General features: G+C 45.8%; 1 long non-coding RNA gene across 1 annotated transcript in view; it reads right to left on the bottom strand.

Annotated features, from left to right (window-relative positions):
- LOC309527357 overlaps positions 1-17,992 on the bottom strand; it is a 67,106-nt gene extending 49,114 nt beyond the window's left edge. The window contains exon 1 of the long non-coding RNA XR_014217198.1: positions 17,921-17,992. This is a non-coding gene — a long non-coding RNA (uncharacterized lncRNA). The remainder of the gene's footprint in view (positions 1-17,920) is intronic.
- Between the last annotated feature and the right edge of the window lie 421 nt (positions 17,993-18,413).

Genomic DNA, 18,413 nt, shown 5'->3' with positions numbered 1-18,413 from the left:
GGTTAGAGCGTGGTGCTAATAACAGCAAGGTCACACATTCAAACCCCATATGTGACAGCTGCAGATTCTTGCATCACAGGTGGTTGGACTAGAATCAGGCCCTCCAGCTGTTTTGGGACTACAGTTCCCATCATCCCTGACCACTGGTCCTGTTAGCTAGCGAATGATGGGAGTTGTAGTCCAAAAACAGCTGGAGGGTCAAGTTTGGCCATGCCTGGACTAGATGATCCTCAGGGTCCCAATTGTACAATTCTATAATTCCTTCTCCTCCACACTGCATGGGCAGAGAGCGGGTCCGGTGGAGAATTTGCATGGGCAGGGCAGAGGGTGGGTCCAGTTCATTGGTTGGTATCGCCCGCCCACCTCCCTTCCCCTCACTCCTGTCAATATCCTCACTGCTACTGCATTAGCCTCCCCATCCCCAGGAGCCGCCCCTCCCTTGATAATTCAAGAAAGTTTCCAAATCTATTTGACTGCCAAAAGTGATGCAAATGAATGATGTTTCCATAGGTGTCCTCTTAATGTGTTTCTACATTGGGCGCAAGACCAACCGTAACAAGCCAAAGCTGATTATAGTGGTGGTGAGCAGGGTGGAGCCCTTACAAAGAATGTCAGCCTAGAGAAGTAGGAATGATAATCTGTTGCAGCAAAAATAGTTTTAGTCTTAGGCTAAGGGTCATATGGCGCCTTAAAGTTTAAGAGCATCATCAGCAAAAGTTAAACATATTGGCAGCCCTTTGATTCCAATGGCAAAACTGAAATTCAAGGCTGGCCTGACATAGTTTGCTGCCTGGCAAAAAACAGCAAAGGGCACACGCGCCTTTCCCTGCTCTTCAGCTAGAGGGAGAATGCTCCCCTCGGTGACGTCTGCCTCCCACCTTTGCTGATATCTTTTTGGCACAAGGTAAAAACTTACCTTTTTCCTCATTTTGATAAATGATGGTGATATTATATGTTGTTAGCATTCCACTGAATCTTTTTACTGTTGTTATGGGGAACAGAGGGTTGCTTTGTGGTTTTTTAATGACTCACATGTGCTTTTATGTGAAAGTATCTTTGTTTATGGACGCGGGTGGCGCTGTGGGTTAAACCACAGAGCCTAGGACTTGCCGATCAGAAGGTCGGCGGTTCGAATCCCCGCGACGGGGTGAGCTCCCGTTGCTCGTTCCTTGCTCCTGCCAACCTAGCAGTTCGAAAGCACATCAAAGTGCAAGTAGATAAATAGGTACCGCTCCGGCAGGAAGGTAAATAGCATTTCCGTGTGCTGTTCTATTTCGCCAGAAGCAGGTTTGTCATGCTGGCCACATGGGAGGGAGCTGTACGCCGGCTCCCTCGGCCAATAAAGTGAGATGAGTGCCGCAACCCCAGAGTCGGTCACGACTGGACCTAATGGTCAGGGGTCCCTTTACCTTTACTATCTTTGTTTATATTATAATGTATTTTAATGTATGCTTATGTAAATATATTTCTCATAGGCTATGACCAGAGCTGGTTCTTTTCTTTTTTTTCTGTTCTGTTCTCTTCTGTTCTTTAGGCTATTAGCATATATTTTTATGTTCTTTTGCCACATGTAATTCCCCAAATTATAGATGGTTTACTACACCAAAACATTTTTAGCTGGTTTTCTCACGACTGTAAAGTAAGCAAGACAATGTCAAGTCAAAGAACCAGACTTCTCCTGACTCCTGAATAGAGTCCAAGGAAGGAAGAGTCAATAACAACTAAGCAAAGAAGTGTTGATACATCTATTTGAGGCTTCATACTAAGTAAATCACTCTTCATGACCTCTTTGTAAATATCAACTGGGGCATCACAAAGATAGCATACACCACATACAGTAAAGATGCTTGGGACCACCTTATTCATTGATTCACAGTATTTCAAGATTCTTAGGATACTTGCCTATGACCTAGGAAGCTGGGATCTAGAAGGCACATAGCTCAAGGCTTTTGAGTTCCAAACAAGTCTGAGATACATTTGGATATATCTCCCTCAAAACAGCGACCATGGAGTATACACCCCAAAATAAATAAAGTATGATTAAAGTGATTATGCTGCTTTATGTGCACATCAGATGCGACACAAAGCTTAGCTAATAGTTCAGGTCTGTAATGGAAGGTGGGGCTGTGTGCAAGTTCTGTGACCTCTTGACATTTTTAAGGCAGCTTTGGAGATACCAGACAAGTAGCTTAAACTCCACATACTTCCAGAATATGCATGCCCTCAATCATTTCCTAATCTAGTCCCTGCAAGGACTGAATAATAGCCATTTCACTATATATTCTATCAGTTTATTCATATGCATTTTATATGCTATATCGATTATATCTGATTCCAGGCCACTGTTTTTATCTCCACAGTTGAGACTATCTTTCTATAAATTTACTCCATTGTTCATAGGGTTTAAAAAAGCTATTTTTGAAATGTAAGTTTAATGGCATCGCCCTGGGTCATCACTTTTAGTAAATGAGATGCTGGTGCTGGAAGACTAGGGGGGAAAATTGCTTCCTGGAGTTTCTTCCCTACCCCCCCCCATCCCCTGATGAAAGCAAAGATAGACTGCAAGTCGGAGACCTCACAATAAGGCACCCTGTGTAATTCCACCCAATTACATAGAAAGGAACAATCCAAGCTTCGTGCAGGCAATAAATCCTATATACCAATTATCCAATTGTCACTCCTTATGTAGACAAAACAGCACCATTCACGTACAAGGAAGGGAGAGGTGTTAGCAGGTCCACAGTGAAGTTTGCAGAAGTACAAAACACTTTTAGGGGGAGGGTGTGCTAAGGAGGGGAAATCCCCCAAATAGCCCAATCAGGAATGAGTGTGCTTGCTGGATGCAGAATGCTGACTGGCTGTTAGAGGATGTGGGGAGAAAACTGTCAAATTTGTGGGGAGAAGCATTGGCCCTCCTCCTGGTGCCATTTCCTGCTGAAAACCCCCTCAAGCTGGTATCTGTAGCTGGTATCTGTCTCTAAAAGCGCCATATACTGCGCATGGGAATAGTTGAGGGCAAAGAGTTGTTTCAGGGAGGAAACAGTGCAGGAGAGTGGGGGGAAGTATGCTCACAGAAAGGTAACTCTGTGTGCGTGTGTGTGTCTAAATAAGTGAACAAGCAAACAGCAAAAGGTTTATTTAAACAAGTTGACTTCCTCATTCCACAGTAACAAAGTTGTAATTAAATTTTTTTTGTAACTGCTTGCAAGATTGTGTGTTGAACCATGATAAATTACTAAAAACAAACAGATCATTTATTCATTTATTTTATTTTTTTGCAGTGGTACTAATTGCTTTGTAAAGTTAGCTATCTGTATACCTAAATGGTCAGCATTTCAGACAAAGAAAGGAAACTAAGGTCACAGTCCCACACTGTTTCTAGGAGTCCGTCCATTCCACTCAGTAGGATTTGCTCCAGAGTAATTGCACTGAGGGTTGCACTGTGAATTATATTCATGGGCTGGTACTAATGGCCGCTGTGCTGAGGCAGTAGCTTGGAGGAACTGGCTTAAAAATCCAAATGCCACTGCAAAGGTTTATTCATATCTGGTACAAGAATTTAAGTCTGCCAGTGGAAGGACAGCTATCTTTAATGCTAATGCTACCCTTGACCCTGAGCTTTAAATCAATCCATTGGATTAGGCGTTAAAATTTAGTAACGTATTCAGCTGTAAATAATCACACACCTTGGCTATGAATATAGCAATGGGATCTGATATATATTTGTAAATTCTAGGTGCTAGTAACATATACTACATTGGAGAAGTCTATAGGGATTTGGGAAGTCTATAGCAAATTACCCCAGGACTTAGTGAAACATTTGGTTTTATTTGACACTTTAATCAATGGCCTGTAGGAAAGAGAATATACAGAATGTTAATTCAGAATCAACAATTGTTAAGGCACTTATTAGGAATGCAATTTGCTATGGGAATAAAATGTTTATAACAAATTTCTCTTTAGTAATTAATTGATGGTATTTGAGAAAGAGTCTAGTGAGATACAAGTGCAAACAGTTCCAACAAACCATATCCCCAGCTAAGGTTTTAGGCCATCATTCCCCACAGGCAGGGCATTCCACTCATCCCTCCAGATCTTTTGTGGTTGGGCCCAGATCTCCTGTCCTTTCCTTCTTTATCCCCCCCCCACCTCCTTTTTACTGGGTGACCTTCAAATTGCAGCACTGACAAGATCCAAACCACACAACCATCTTCATTCCCCAGAGGCATCTATACATAAAAGTTGGCATGCATATTTTATGCAATTTTTTGTCTTGAGCCAGTGCCCCATGAACCTAGCAATGCCTCTGTCCCTCTTTTGCACCCCATGTTCCATCCCTCTGCCCAACTGTCCCTATAAATTCTGCAGCTACTGAGCCTGCTCTTTTCGACCTCCTAGGCTTGTTTTTTGTTGTTGTTGTACTTCTGTAAGTCTCAAGCTTTCTTGAGCACAGTGACACTTCACACTTCTCAATGGTCCTTTGGGCTGCAATCCTTTCCGCACCTTGCTATTAAAAGGGATTATGACTGGGCAGAAATCATGTTCAAGTCAATGGAGATAAAATCAGCTTAAATTCAAGTAAACTGCCTAGTAGATCAGATAGTCTATTCAGAATTAAGCCCCACTGAGTTCAAATCGACTTATGTGAATGTGAAACCTACATTAATCTAAGCACACTTTGACATTAGAAATGTGTCTTTTGTGTATTCTCAGCAGCATTAATTATAAAATGCTTACATAATTATTCGGCTCAAAAGCAATGTAAACTTCACATATGAAAAATGTTCTTTAGAGTACTAGCAGGGCCCAAAACAGCTTCAGAGATGGATCCATATCCTACAGCCCATTCTCTACATTTCATAAATCAGGTACATAAATATAGACCAATGTCCAATGATGGCTGATATGCCTGTAGAATGTTGCATACATGAGATGCATCCTCACCATTCAATGCTATGTACCATGTCTGGAACATTTGATGACATGGGGCTGTTGCCAGTGCAGTACTGCTGCTATGACCACTTCCACTCTTGCAGTGCTTAGAAAGCCAATCTCACCACCACTTTGCTGGCTAGAGAAGGCCATAGACAAGCAAATAACTAATTAGCATATTAAATGGTTATAGGATGACAGTAAATTTCTCAGTAGGTGATTGCACTACTGGGATTGTCATGCATAACCAGTCTGCAGTACAGCAGGACATATGGCTAATGTAATTCCTACATATTGCCTTTTCCCAAGGGGTGATCTCTACACCTCTGCAGACAAACAATGTGAATTATTTATCTAAACTCTGCTTACGCCTAATTTAAACCCACAAAGAGAATGAAAAGGTTCAGTCCTGTCCCTTTAAAAGCCCATAATTAAATACTGATGATATTGTAGAGCTCCTTAACTGAAGTGGCCATTGTTTAAGATAAAGCAGAAATAATAATATATAATCTTATATTCTATTTCTGAAGTTCAGGAAAAAGTGCCCATCATTATCCACAACATCTACACGTAAGAGGAAGGTATCTGCAGACTCAAAAGAACCCAAGATATACACAAGTATGAAACAAGCATACTTGGCGTGGGGGGGAGTCTGAAAACAGCCCCATAAGAACTTAATGGCCTGGAATGTTCCATGATCCAGGGTGGGGGAGACTGAGAGCTGGGTGGGGGGAATTCAGTGGTTGGAAAGGGCAGAAAGAGGGTGTCATGACCCCAGAGTCCAGCAGGAATGAAAAGGTAATCAGAGGCTGCCAACTTTCCAGCTAGGTAGCCAGCCTGTGGCTGGAGATCAGGAGACAAGTGAGGCTGCAGAACATCAGCCACCTACAAAAAAAACCCTCTCCTTTATCTGTAGGGCCAGACCCTTGAACCCCATGGGCATTTCCGCCTGAGGAACCAAATGCCTCCCCCAGGACATCACCTGTCCAGTGACACAGGGCACACACACCAGGCAGGGAATGGAAGAGGAGTGCCAATCTTCAGGGCAGAAGTTTGGTCATCTAGAACTAGTCACAAGGGGGTGGAGACTGAAAGAGGCTGTCTGAGAGCAGGAGCTCTCAGGCTTCCTCAGCTCTTAACTTTTATTGAAACAAGTTGCTCACTTGGAGCTATCCGTGGTCCTGCAACTTGCTGGCTGGCTTGCTTCCTTCTCCATGGGATATGGCATTGGATGAGAAGGAGGAACACACAGAAGGGTTCTGTTTGTTTGTTTTTTAAGGGAATATTAAATGAATCACCTCATTGCCTCAATAGATTACTTTCTGGTTCACATTAAGAAACCCTTTTAAAATGTTCCCAGATATTGAAGTGGGAGATGCCTCACCTCCTACCTTTCTCCAAAGAGACCCCAAAAAGGTAGCAGCAAAGCCAAGAATTCTGCTGTTTATAACCTGGTTCTTATTTCAAAGCATGTTAACCCGTACCCTGATTATTTAGAATTTATTTATTTATTTATCAAGATATCTGTATATTGCAATTTCATTTAAAAAAACACAAAAGCAGTTTGCACCAATTAAAACACAATAAGGACAATACAAAAAAATAAAAGATTACCAGCTGACTATTATGGAACATGTTGAAAAACGAAATCTGTACAAACCAGTGGTGGCAAAGCAAATTCTTCAGCAAACACTTGAAAGTCAATACAGGAGGTACCAGCTGAATCTCAGTTTCAGGCTGAAGGCTCCGTTTCATGTTGATGCTGAATGAGCCTCACTAACTCTGGGGACAACCAACCAAGTATCTACGGCTGATATCAGTGATTGAGCCGGTATATAAGGGATCAGAAAGCACAAAGCAAACACAGTTCCTACTCCTTACTATATGTTTGAAGTGGCTGTGACTCAGAGATTGCAGTGTGCTTTACATTGCAAAATGCTGGCCAGGCTTTGAGCTGCTTTTAACAATCCTGCAGTGTCGTCCAGTGGTATTAGACTGTACGCTAATGAAGGGCTGGTCTGAAGTTGAGAGAGTGCAACAGCCCAGTTATGTTTATCCCCAGCTTGCTGATTCAACTGACAGAGTAGCACCCCACAACCCTTTAATGTATTTCACTGATATACCACAATTGCAGGTCGGAGGTGATGTAAGAAAGCAGCACACAGGAGCCTCACAATGTTGTTTACTGTTAATATTGCAGGTCAAAGGTGAGGATGAGGCAAGTTTGGATTCCCAGTTAAAAGTCCTCCATATCTCTCAAGCTGAAGCAAATGTCAATGTACTTAAGTTCCTCTCAAGTCAGATCAAGCAATCAACTGCAGGCGGAAGCCACATGATCCAGTGACTTGCATGCAGACTGGCTGCACTTTTATATGTGATCAATGAAAATACTAACAATACCATGAACTAAGACTCACATAAGAGCAGGAACTTCCATCTTTGAGACTAGCTTGTTTTTCAGTGCCCTTACACAGGCTCAGATAACACAAATCCCAGGGCTGCACTGCAACATTTTGTTGGAGGGACCCATTTGTTATATTATAAACTGCACAGTAGCAGCAGCATCTGCACATTTTATATTAACATTCCACCAAAGCCTTATTGCTTCAAGGAAAATTCAGGAGCCACAGTTTATCCCACTCCCTGAGTGTAGCACCTCTCTTTCTCTTTGCATTTTGCTACTGCAGAAACTTTATAGAGCAGCAATTCAAACAACAATAGTATCCACATTTAAGGATTGGAGAGCGATTAGTTTACATCCTCCTTCCCCCACCAGACCCTCTTCAGTCACTACTGCTTTCTTTAAAAAAAAAAAAAAAACATATCTGAAGGACTGCAGGTTCCCCATCCCTGGCTTAATGGAACAGCATTTTACCATATAGGCCTTAACCAAAATCATTCAACACCTGGATCTTTGACTGCATTCCATGCAAAATCTGTCCTCCCCCCACCCCTGATAATGATATTTTGTTCTGTGCAGCAAAAAGCAGATGAAGAAGAGAAAAAGATTTGTATGCATATAGAGAGAAGTTCCATTCCAAGGGTAAAGAGGTAGATTGATGAGGTTCTTCATTTATCACTTCTGTTGCAAAGACGAAAATGTGTTCCTCCAAGAGAAGCCAATTGCAATATTTAGGAGAAGGTAATTAATTTCAAGAACCGAATTCTGTTTGAGCCTCTCTTTCTTTTTCTTTTTTAAAAGTCTAGTTTCAATCAGATCGCCATTTGTATTTATTGAAGTATGCGAGAATTATGAACCCATTAAGAGGAACTTATAAATCAGTCATATCATTTATACAGTGCTGTATATTTCTAGATATTTTGGGGGCAGGTGGGCACTTTAGTTGTGGAGAGAGAAACTGGTTCCAAACACCCATTTGCAACTTGATAGGTGTTATGTAGAAAGCTCCTCTAGGTGGATTTGGTACCCAGTTGCCCAGGTTGGTTTCATCCCCAAACTCCTTGGCTCCTTGGTTTCGTTCTACAGATGGCTGCGAAAATCGGGAGGCTTTGAGAAGTGTAGGGAGGAAGCAGTCCTTGGCCTACACCAGCTGCCCTCATTATAAGGAAACAAACGTCCTCAGTGACTGGAAGGGGCCAGACACTCCAGATAAATGATAATGCCTGGCTCTGCACCTAATCTTTTTGTTATTTGCCAGCACAAGCACACAACTCTATTTAGCCCTCTTTTCCAATGAGCACTGCCTCCACTGGTAACCTAACTGCATTCCTCAAGAACAGGATCCTCCACCAGTGTTTTGCACCTAGCTATCTTGCCAAATACAATTTGGATCAGGGATGCTTTGCTTGATGGGCCCACAACCCTCACCTTGGAGCTCCCTAAGACGGCCCTCTTTGCTCTGTGGCAGGACACACGTATAATCATATCTCACGCTATTTAGCATGTCCACTTGGATAGGGCAAACCCCTCCCTCCTTCAGCACCTGACCAACCCTAGTTCATCATTTTGTTTCAGGTAATTCCTCCACTCAGGATCACAAGTTTTTAAACTTCTGTCCTCAAGGACCAATCCTTTCCTACTCTACTTGAATACCTGGTCTTGTTGCCATGTTTGTTGTTTTTCCTTGAATTTATCAGGAACTTTAAAGGGACATGAAGCCATATATTGTCCTTCAAAGCTATCTGGAAAGAGGTGCAGAATATACATGAAACAAACAAACAAACATTGGAGAAGCATATTGGGAGGGTTCAAAGGAACTCAGGTTACCCCTCGGAATTCTTTAGTTTTATGTTAGGATAGAGAACCATCTGCAAATATTGAAAGGTAGCTTGTGGTTTACATCCAAAGACTCGTTCTTAATCTCTTCAAGGCTTCCACTAAATGGTCGTGACCTCAGACTCCTAAGTCACTGCAAAATTCAGGAAACACACTCATTCTTTACTGCTCAGAACAGGAAACTGTTCACATTTCAATCTTTCAACTTCCCTCTATCTCCTCCATTTGCTTATTCAACTTTGCTGTCTTTTCTGCCCTTCTGTGGTCCAAACCCATGCTATTTTCAGTCAAGCGTTCCCTGATGCACCTGCACCTCCTTGGCAGCCTGCCATATCCCTAGCACCATTCACCATTTCTTATATGGCAACAGTAAGATTCCCCACCCCTGACTCTCTTTGTCTAGGAAACAAGCCAAGTGTCAGTGGTTGGTCCAGGCAAAGTGGGCATGTGAAACTTGCATATGTCATACTTGAAATAACCATGTTGTTATTCTGTAATCATTGTGTCCGGGTGATTCAAACTCTTTAATGCCATTTTGATGTTTATAACAATAAAAACAAGTTTCTTGCATTTTGTTGAGACATAGCACGGACCATTTTATATTTTAATGCCATATTGGTGTTTGCAGTGACAAGCAACTTTCTTTTGAACCCCGATTGGGACTCAGTGGTTCCTCCTAATTCCTCCAAGTATAATGCACCTTCTGTGTGATGCACCATGATACTGGTCCAAAGATCTTGAATATCACACCTCTGTGGTTACATGCATGCTTGGTGGAGTGTATGGACAGGGAGAAATGTGTGCCCTTTCAATGTTGTCGGATCACAGCTCCCATCATTCCCAGCCAGCATAGTAATTGATTAGGAGATAATGGGATTTGAGTGCAGCAACATCTGGAGGGTCTAAACACAACACTCCAGCTCCTCAGCATAGTGCTGGAAAGGGAAAATGGTTTGATCATTGTGCCTATAAAAAGCCACAGAAGAAACTGAGCGAAGGTAATTGTGGGTTTAGACAGCACAACATGGGAATTTCTGCTCTCCATTAGCAGCTGAACCAAGGTGGGGAGAGGTGTGTTGATTTGTAACCAACAAGCAACATTGCCAAGTTAAAGTTTAGTTTCAGATCAGCCCTAAGCCCTACAGCTAGAGTAAGAAAAGAATAAATCAGTTTCCTGGTGCTTCTTAGCTTGGGGTCCAGAGGCTCCTAGGAACATGGAAAGAGACTGCAATGGACCAGTGGTAGCTCTTTGGAACTGAAGTTGCTCATACTCAAAGGCTGAGCAGCAAGTCAGACAGCAGAGTTTGCCTCCTTTTTCGGCACACACAACACAGAAACAGTATTCTGCCTCCTAGTGACTATAGCAGGAGAACACTTGTGGTCTGGACAACTGCCAAACAATAAGAGGAGGAAAGTCATTTACCAGAGTATGAAACTCTGGTAAATCAGCTTCTCCAAGACCTCCAAAAATTCTGGTTTCATATATCTCTGTGATGGATAGGCTTTTTGTGCTCAAAATTAGAATATTATGTCCTTTTCCCGTGGCTTCTGTAGAATTGCAATGAGTCATAAGTACCCTGGAATAGCTACATGAATAGAAACTGATGTTATCAGGTAAAGTTCAGAACTATCTCATTTGCCATATTTTATGTAGCTCAATGTAGGGCCAACTCTGGCTGCTTTCCTCGTAAAACAAATAGAGAGCAAACGAAAGTGGATGAAGGTTACCGTCCTCCTGAGATTGAGGGATGGAATATGGCAGGATACCCATGAGCAGCCCTGGAGTGGCTGCGCATCAGTTTTGCAACTGCTCCAGAGAAGAAAGATGGAGCAGAAACCAGACACAGACCAACATAGCCCCTAATTGCAATTGCTGTAGGGCTGCCAAGTCCATGGAAACAAAGTGTGTTGCCAAACATGATACTCCCATGCCACACGGTTCATTTTTCAATTCAGCACCAAACACTTTGTGTCCTCTACTCTCTTGGAGAAATAATGAGAGAACAAATGCATTCTAGGAGGGTGCATGTCATGAGCCAGTACACTGCAGTATTTGGAGTGTTCAACTAGGGCTGGTGGAGGCAGCCCAGGTTCAAATCCCTCTTCACGAAACTCCCTGAATGACCTTGAGCCAGACAATGGGTTTTATTCAATGTTCCATGTGCTCAGTTCTGCTGATGCAACTAGCAGATGCAACTCCCCTCTAGAGGAAGCCACAACTCTTCAGAGGTGGCTTTGAGGGCATGCTGGGGTGGGGTGGGGGGAGCAGGAGAGGAAGTGGAAGCCCCATTGCATGCACAGAAGTTCATTGCATCAGTGGAGCTACAGCACTGGATACACTCCAGTGTCTCCTAGCCTTATTAACTCTCAGAGTTTGTGTGAGAATAAGATGAGAGGAAAACACCGGATTAAAATATAACAAAAATAAATGAATGCTAGGTTAGGGTTGACATAATGGCAAAATTGCAAAGAAATTGGACGTTTTCTGAGGAAAATTGGCAAAAACAACACTGCCGACATAGGCTGCTGTCAGGGAACTGACATCAGAGGAAAGGGAGTTGGTAGGGCTCCCAGAGACTGGGAGAAAGTCAGCAGCCAAAGCAGGGACCAGCAGGGGGAGCGAGGGGTCTCTGGAGGAGGATCTCAGTAATGCTGAGAGAGACGCAGCAGCCCAGGCAGGAAACAGCGGGGGAGAGAAAGGGGTGAGAGACACGTCCAGCGAAAATAGCGGGGAGGTGTCAGAAGCAACTGTAGGGAGACCCATTCTTCGCCGGAAGCTGCCACGTCGTGAGTCCAGGAGACGCGTTTCCGTTAAGGAACTTCTTTGCTGGAAACGTTTCCGCAGGCAGCCACTGTCAGACTCTACTAGTGACTAGAGCAGACATGTCTGAGGAGCTCTGTCACACACAGAGGTTTGTGGAGCCGCACAAACTCTGAGGGGGCACAATTTTAAGCACAAGCAGCTAATCATCCCCTGATAGCAGTCTGACAGTCTCTGTACGCTGCCTGTGCAGGAGAAAGCATCATGAGCAACCCAGCCGGAACCGGAGAGGCAGGGGTTGGAGCTGGTCCAAGCTTGGAAGAAAGGTATCAAGCTCTGGAGGTCCAACTTGCGCTGCAGACGGCGAGGCTCGAGGAGAGAAGGGCTCAGGATGCAGACAAAAAGGGGAGAACCACTCAGTTCCCCAGAAAGGTACCAGGATTGGTGCAGAAGTTTGGGGGGGACCCCAAGGATTACCATGCCTTTAGGACAGAGATGCAATATGCCCTTAATGTGCAGTTTGATGAGTTCCCTGATGAGGAATCGCGAGTTGCTTTCGTAATTGGGCATCTTGAGAGGGGGGCGCGAGACTGGGTTCGACCCCTGATGGCAACGCACAATGATATCCTAAAGGACACTATGAAGTTCTTTCGTGCAATGGATATCATGTTTTCCAGCGATATTGAGGAAGGGGTGGTGCGCAGACAGCTAATGGCTTGCAAGCAGGGAAGCAGATCTGTCCGTGAGTACTGGACTGAATTTACCATGCTGATTCACAGATTGGGGTGGGATTTATCGGCGGCACCCATTCAGATGCTATTTGAAGAAGGTCTTTCTTCGGCTGTGAAAGACGAGCTGTCCCGGAGCCCCAGGGCGGTGTCTATGGATCAGCTGACCAAATCTGCGCTGACCATTGGAGCGCGCCAGGAGGCAAGAGCCTTGGAGAGGCGGGAAGGGAGAGGGGAACGTTGGAAGGAGTTCCGCATTCCAGACATTCCTGAGCCAGCTTTCCCGCCGGCAGAGCCGATGGAAATCGGAACAGCCCGCGCGCGCGCAGTTTCAAAGCCCAGTGAGGGGGCTAAGAAGGAGGGAAAAGGAGCCCGGAAATGCTATCTCTGCCAACAGCCAGGCCACTTTGCCAGAGTCTGCCCCCAGAGGAAGGAATGGCAAGGGATGGTGGGAGCTGTTGAGGGGGGAGAGCAGGGAGAAATGGAGCATGTAAAAGCCAACGCCTGGTTGCCACCGTCAGGGTACTGCAGCCAGGCCAAAGAGCAGTGAAAGTGCCCATGCCAGAAGCTCCTCGACCTGCTCTAGTGATTGAAGTGTCGCTAGAGCTGCAAAATGGACACCCCCTAAAAATAAAGGCGCTGTTGGACTCAGGCAGCTCCTGCAATTTTATGAGCAAGGAGTTTGCTGCTGAACACCAGATACAGACTATCCCTTTAAGCAACCCCCTGCAGGTGACCACGATCGATGGCAGGGAACTGTTGGGAGGAGGAGTCAGCTTGCAGACCGTTCCAATGATAATGAGGGTGGCAAGGCACACAGAACTGATAGCGTTTAATGTGGCCACCTTGGGAGGCGCTCCCATTATTTTGGGAATGAGCTGGCTAGCCCTACATGATCCGCTGGTGGGCTGGCATCAAAGAGTGGTTTCCTTCGGTTCAGCACATTGCTTAGAACACTGCAGGGGGGAAAAGGGGTCAGCAGGGGCCCAAGCCACCCTGGCAGGGACTGAAGTAATGGAGAAGGGGAAGGTGCCACCACAGTATGCTGATCTCAGCGACGTGTTCAGCGAGAAGGAAGCTGACCAACTACCCCCGCATAGGCCCTTCGATTGCCAGATCAATTTACTCCCTGGAGCACAGCTTCCTGTAGGCAAGTTGTATGCCATGTCAGACAGGGAAATGCAGCAGTTGCGAGAGTTCATTGACAAGAACCTGAAGAGAGGCTTCATCAGAGAGTCCAAGGCAGCGGGGGGTAGCCCAGTGTTTTTTGTGGATAAAAAGCACACGGACAAGCCGAGACTTGTATGTGATTTCAGGCGGTTAAATGCAGTGACAGAGCCGGCGGCTTTTCCTATGCCCAGGATTGATGATATTTTGACCAGGGTGCGGAAAGGAAAGATTTTTACAAAGCTGGACCTAAGGGGGGCGTACAACCTGATACGTATAAGGAAAGGGGATGAATGGAAGACCACCATGTTCACCCCTTTGGGGGCATTTGAATACCTCGTTATGCCTTTTGGATTACAAACAGGCTCCGCGTGTTTTCAAGCCTTCATGAACCACGTACTGGGGCCTTTGCTCTACAAGAATTGCGTGGCCTTCTTAGATGACGTGTTGGTGTATTCGGAGAATGAGGAGCAACATGTGAGAGACGTCAGAGAAGTGTTGAGCAGGCTGCAAGCCAACAGGCTGTGGGTGAAACTGGAGAAGTGTCAGTTTCATACCAAGGAGGTGGAATTCCTGGGGTACCGCTTGTCAGACAAGGGGTTGGCCATGGACCCCGGCAAGGTTCAAGCAGTGCTGGAATGGAAAACACCCAAAACCAAGAAGGATGTGCAGAGGTTCCTAGGGTTTGGAAACTTTTATCGTAAGTTCATCCGAAACTTCGCCCACCTGACGGCGCCCATCACGGACTGTCTCAGCAGTAAAAAGAAGTTTGTTTGGACGGGGGAGGCGGAGCGAGCGTTTGAGGAACTGAAAAGGGCCTTCGCCTCTGATGAACAACTTCTGCATGTGGATTTACAAAAAAAGCTGAGGGTCGAAACAGACGCTTCTGACAGAGCCATAGGGGCGGTGCTTCTTCTGCAGCCGGGGAAGGAGGAGTCAGAGTGGCGACCGTGTGCCTTCTTTTCGCGAAAGCTGAACAAATCCGAGAGGAACTACACGGTGTACGACCGGGAACTTCTTGCGATTCATGAGGCTTTCCGGAGATGGAGGCACCTGCTAATTGGTGCACAACATAAGGTGCAAGTGTGCACGGACCATAAGAATCTAGAGTATTGGAGAACTGCGCGAGTGCTCAACCAACGGCAGTTGAGATGGGCCCAGGAGTTCTCCAAATTTAACTTTGAGATTTGTTACGTGCCAGGCCCAGAGAACGTTAGGGCGGACGCTCTCTCACGCAAACCTGAATATTTGGAGGGGGAGGGAGCACCCGAAGAGACCCATGTCATTCCCGAGGACCGCTGGGTGTGTGGGGCGGCATTGGTGGGGCAAAGGGAACTGGTAGAGGGAACGGTGCAGGATGAATACGCCCAGGACAAACTCAGGGGTCTCAGGAGGGAGGGAGACAAACCCGGGGGTTTTGAGGAGAGAAACGGGGCGTTGTACTACAAGGGAGCGTTATATATACCTGAAGGGGAATTGAGGGAAAAGGTACTCAAACAACTGCACGATAGCCCCACAGCAGGGCATTTTGGGCAACACAAAACCATGTGGCTGGTTACCAGGGAATTCTGGTGGCCCAAGGTCAGGGAAGATGTGCGGGAGTATGTGAGAGGGTGTGACCAATGCCAACGAGCCAAGGGGGAGAGGCGGGCACCGGCAGGTTTATTAGAACCACTACCCACGCCGGAAAGGCCATGGGAGGCAGTGGCAATAGATTTCATGACTGATCTGCCAAGGTCCAGAGGGAAAACAGCCATCATGGTTGTGGTAGACCTGTTAACCAAGATGGCCCACTTTATAGCCTGCTCACATGCGGTCACAGCGGAAGAAACCGCTAAATTGTTTGTGGAAAATGTGTTTAGGCTGCATGGCGCCCCCTTGAGGGTGGTTTCTGACCGAGGGAAACAATTTACTTCCAGGTTCTGGAGGAAGCTCATGAGCTTATTGCATGTAGAGGTGAATTTCTCAACTGCCCGTCATCCAGAAACCAACGGGCAGGCGGAAAGAGCTAATGGTGTCCTCCAGCAATATTTGAGGTGTTATGTGAATGACAGAGAGAATGATTGGGTGGAGAAGCTGGCGTTGGCAGAATTTGCCTACAACAATGCAGAGAACGTGTCCACGGGGATGAGCCCCTTTTTGGCTAATCACGGGTGTCATCCCCGAGCCTTCCCAGGGGGGGAAGGGGAGAACTGGAGCGTTCCAGCTGCAGAACAGTTCGTTGAAGAAATGGAAGCGATCCATCGCCAGCTCCAACTTAATTTAAACAGGGCGAAGGAGGAATATAAGAGGCAGGCAGACAAAACCAGAAGGGAAGGGGAAAGCATTAGGGTGGGGGACCAGGTGTGGCTGTCCACCCAAGGGTTACCATTCAAAGGGGGTTGTAAGAAGTTAAGACCCAAAAGGCTGGGCCCATTTGAAGTCACGCAGCAGGTCAACCCAGTGGCTTTCAGACTCCGGTTACCGAACCACATGAAGCTGCACCCAGTGTTCCACAGGTGGAGGAAAAAGAACACAGCTACCATGTAGCGGAGATTCTCGATTCCAGGTGGAAAGGAGATCAAGTAGAGTATTTGGTAATGTGGGAAGGGGAGCCGGAGTCGGAAAACACCTGGGTCATGGCAGAGGATGTAGATGACGAGGTTTTGATAGAAACTTTTCATCAGAGATTCCCTCGTAAACCTCAGCCAGTGGCGAGGTTCCGGAGGGAATACTTCGCCACCACCGACGAAGAAGAAGAGTTGGAGGGGTTCTCTGATTCTGAGGCGGAGGAGGATTCAGCGAGCCAGAACGAAAACCGATGGAGGGAAATGTTCGAGACGTCTGAAGATGAAGAGGATTCTTTTCGGGGTTTCAGCTCCTCACTGCCCAGAGGAGAGAGTAGGGGCGGGGGGGAAGGGGGCCCTGGAGGGGAGGTGGATGTCAGGGAACTGACATCAGAGGAAAGGGAGTTGGTAGGGCTCCCAGAGACTGGGAGAAAGTCAGCAGCCAAAGCAGGGACCAGCAGGGGGAGCGAGGGGTCTCTGGAGGAGGATCTCAGTAATGCTGAGAGAGACGCAGCAGCCCAGGCAGGAAACAGCGGGGGAGAGAAAGGGGTGAGAGACACGTCCAGCGAAAATAGCGGGGAGGTGTCAGAAGCAACTGTAGGGAGACCCATTCTTCGCCGGAAGCTGCCACGTCGTGAGTCCAGGAGACGCGTTTCCGTTAAGGAACTTCTTTGCTGGAAACGTTTCCGCAGGCAGCCACTGTCAGACTCTACTAGTGACTAGAGCAGACATGTCTGAGGAGCTCTGTCACACACAGAGGTTTGTGGAGCCGCACAAACTCTGAGGGGGCACAATTTTAAGCACAAGCAGCTAATCATCCCCTGATAGCTGCCATACATAAATCTTCAATCCCGGTGCACACCAGCGACACATATCCAGAGACACGTGCACACTCAATCAACAGAGTACAGAGGTACCTCAGGTTAAGTACTTAATTCGTTCCGGAGGTCCGTACTTAACCTGAAACTGTTCTTAACCTGAAGCACCACTTTAGCTAATGGGGCCTCCTGTTGCCACCGCGCCACCAGAGCCCGATTTCTGTTCTCATCCTGAAGCAAAGTTCTTAACCTGAAGCACTATTTCTGGGTTAGTGGAGTCTGTAACCTGAAGCGTATGTAACCTGAAGCGTATGTAACCCGAGGTACCACTGTATAGCAGAAACGATGTGGAGCTTAGGTGTGGCATTTTAAGTAATTTATTAAGCAATATGTACAGGACAAAGCAATTGTGGCGTCTTCTCACATCTTCTCCAAGAGAGAGAGAGAAAGTAAAAAGTACAAAAGTACAATACAGCGGAAGAGATAGGACTGACTTCCGTTCTCACACTTTCCAAGCCTGGAAAGTAAACACAGACACGAGATGTAACAATCACATATCCAGCAACGGGAGAAAGAAAATGCTGACAATCTAGTCCAACTATTTGCAATGCAGGAATCTCAACTAAAACATCCATGACAGATGACCATCCAACCTCTCCTTAAAAAACCTCCAAGGGAAGAAAATCCACCACCTTCCAAGGAAGACCATTCCACTGTCAGACAGCTCTTACCATCAGAAAGTTCTTCCTAATGTTTAGTCAGAATCTCCTTTCTTGGAACTTGAATCCATTGGTTTGGCTCCTGCAATGAAATAGATACAGATGGTCCTGAGGAATGATTTCATGAAGTCAGAGACGTGAGAAAAATTGTGCCTCTTAATGGTACCCTTTCCCTCTCAGTGTATCTCCTTATGCTATTAGCTGAATAAATCTATGAGTTCCTTTAACAGTGAGAAGAAGTGTTAAGGGTTGTTGTTCTCTGACGGGGGCAGTGAATCATTTTCACCATGAGTTAATACAGAGAGCTCAAAAATGTATTGTCTGATTAAGTAATGTGAAGACAGTCTAGCCTACAGGCTAAAAGACTGTGGATTCTATCCCCTTACCTGAGCTTAGCTGATTTCCACTGTCTTTATACTTCAGCCTAGGGGTAAATATGTTTTCACAAGTGCTATACTTTGGAAAGGACATTAAACAGAGATCCATTCAGCCAGTATTTGATGGC

This window comes from Podarcis vaucheri (genome assembly GCF_965113315.1).
Source record: "Podarcis vaucheri genome assembly, chromosome: 1".
NCBI lineage: Eukaryota > Metazoa > Chordata > Lepidosauria > Squamata > Lacertidae > Podarcis > Podarcis vaucheri.
Note: the sequence above shows the minus strand (reverse complement) of the source record. Positions and strands in the feature narration are given on the sequence as shown.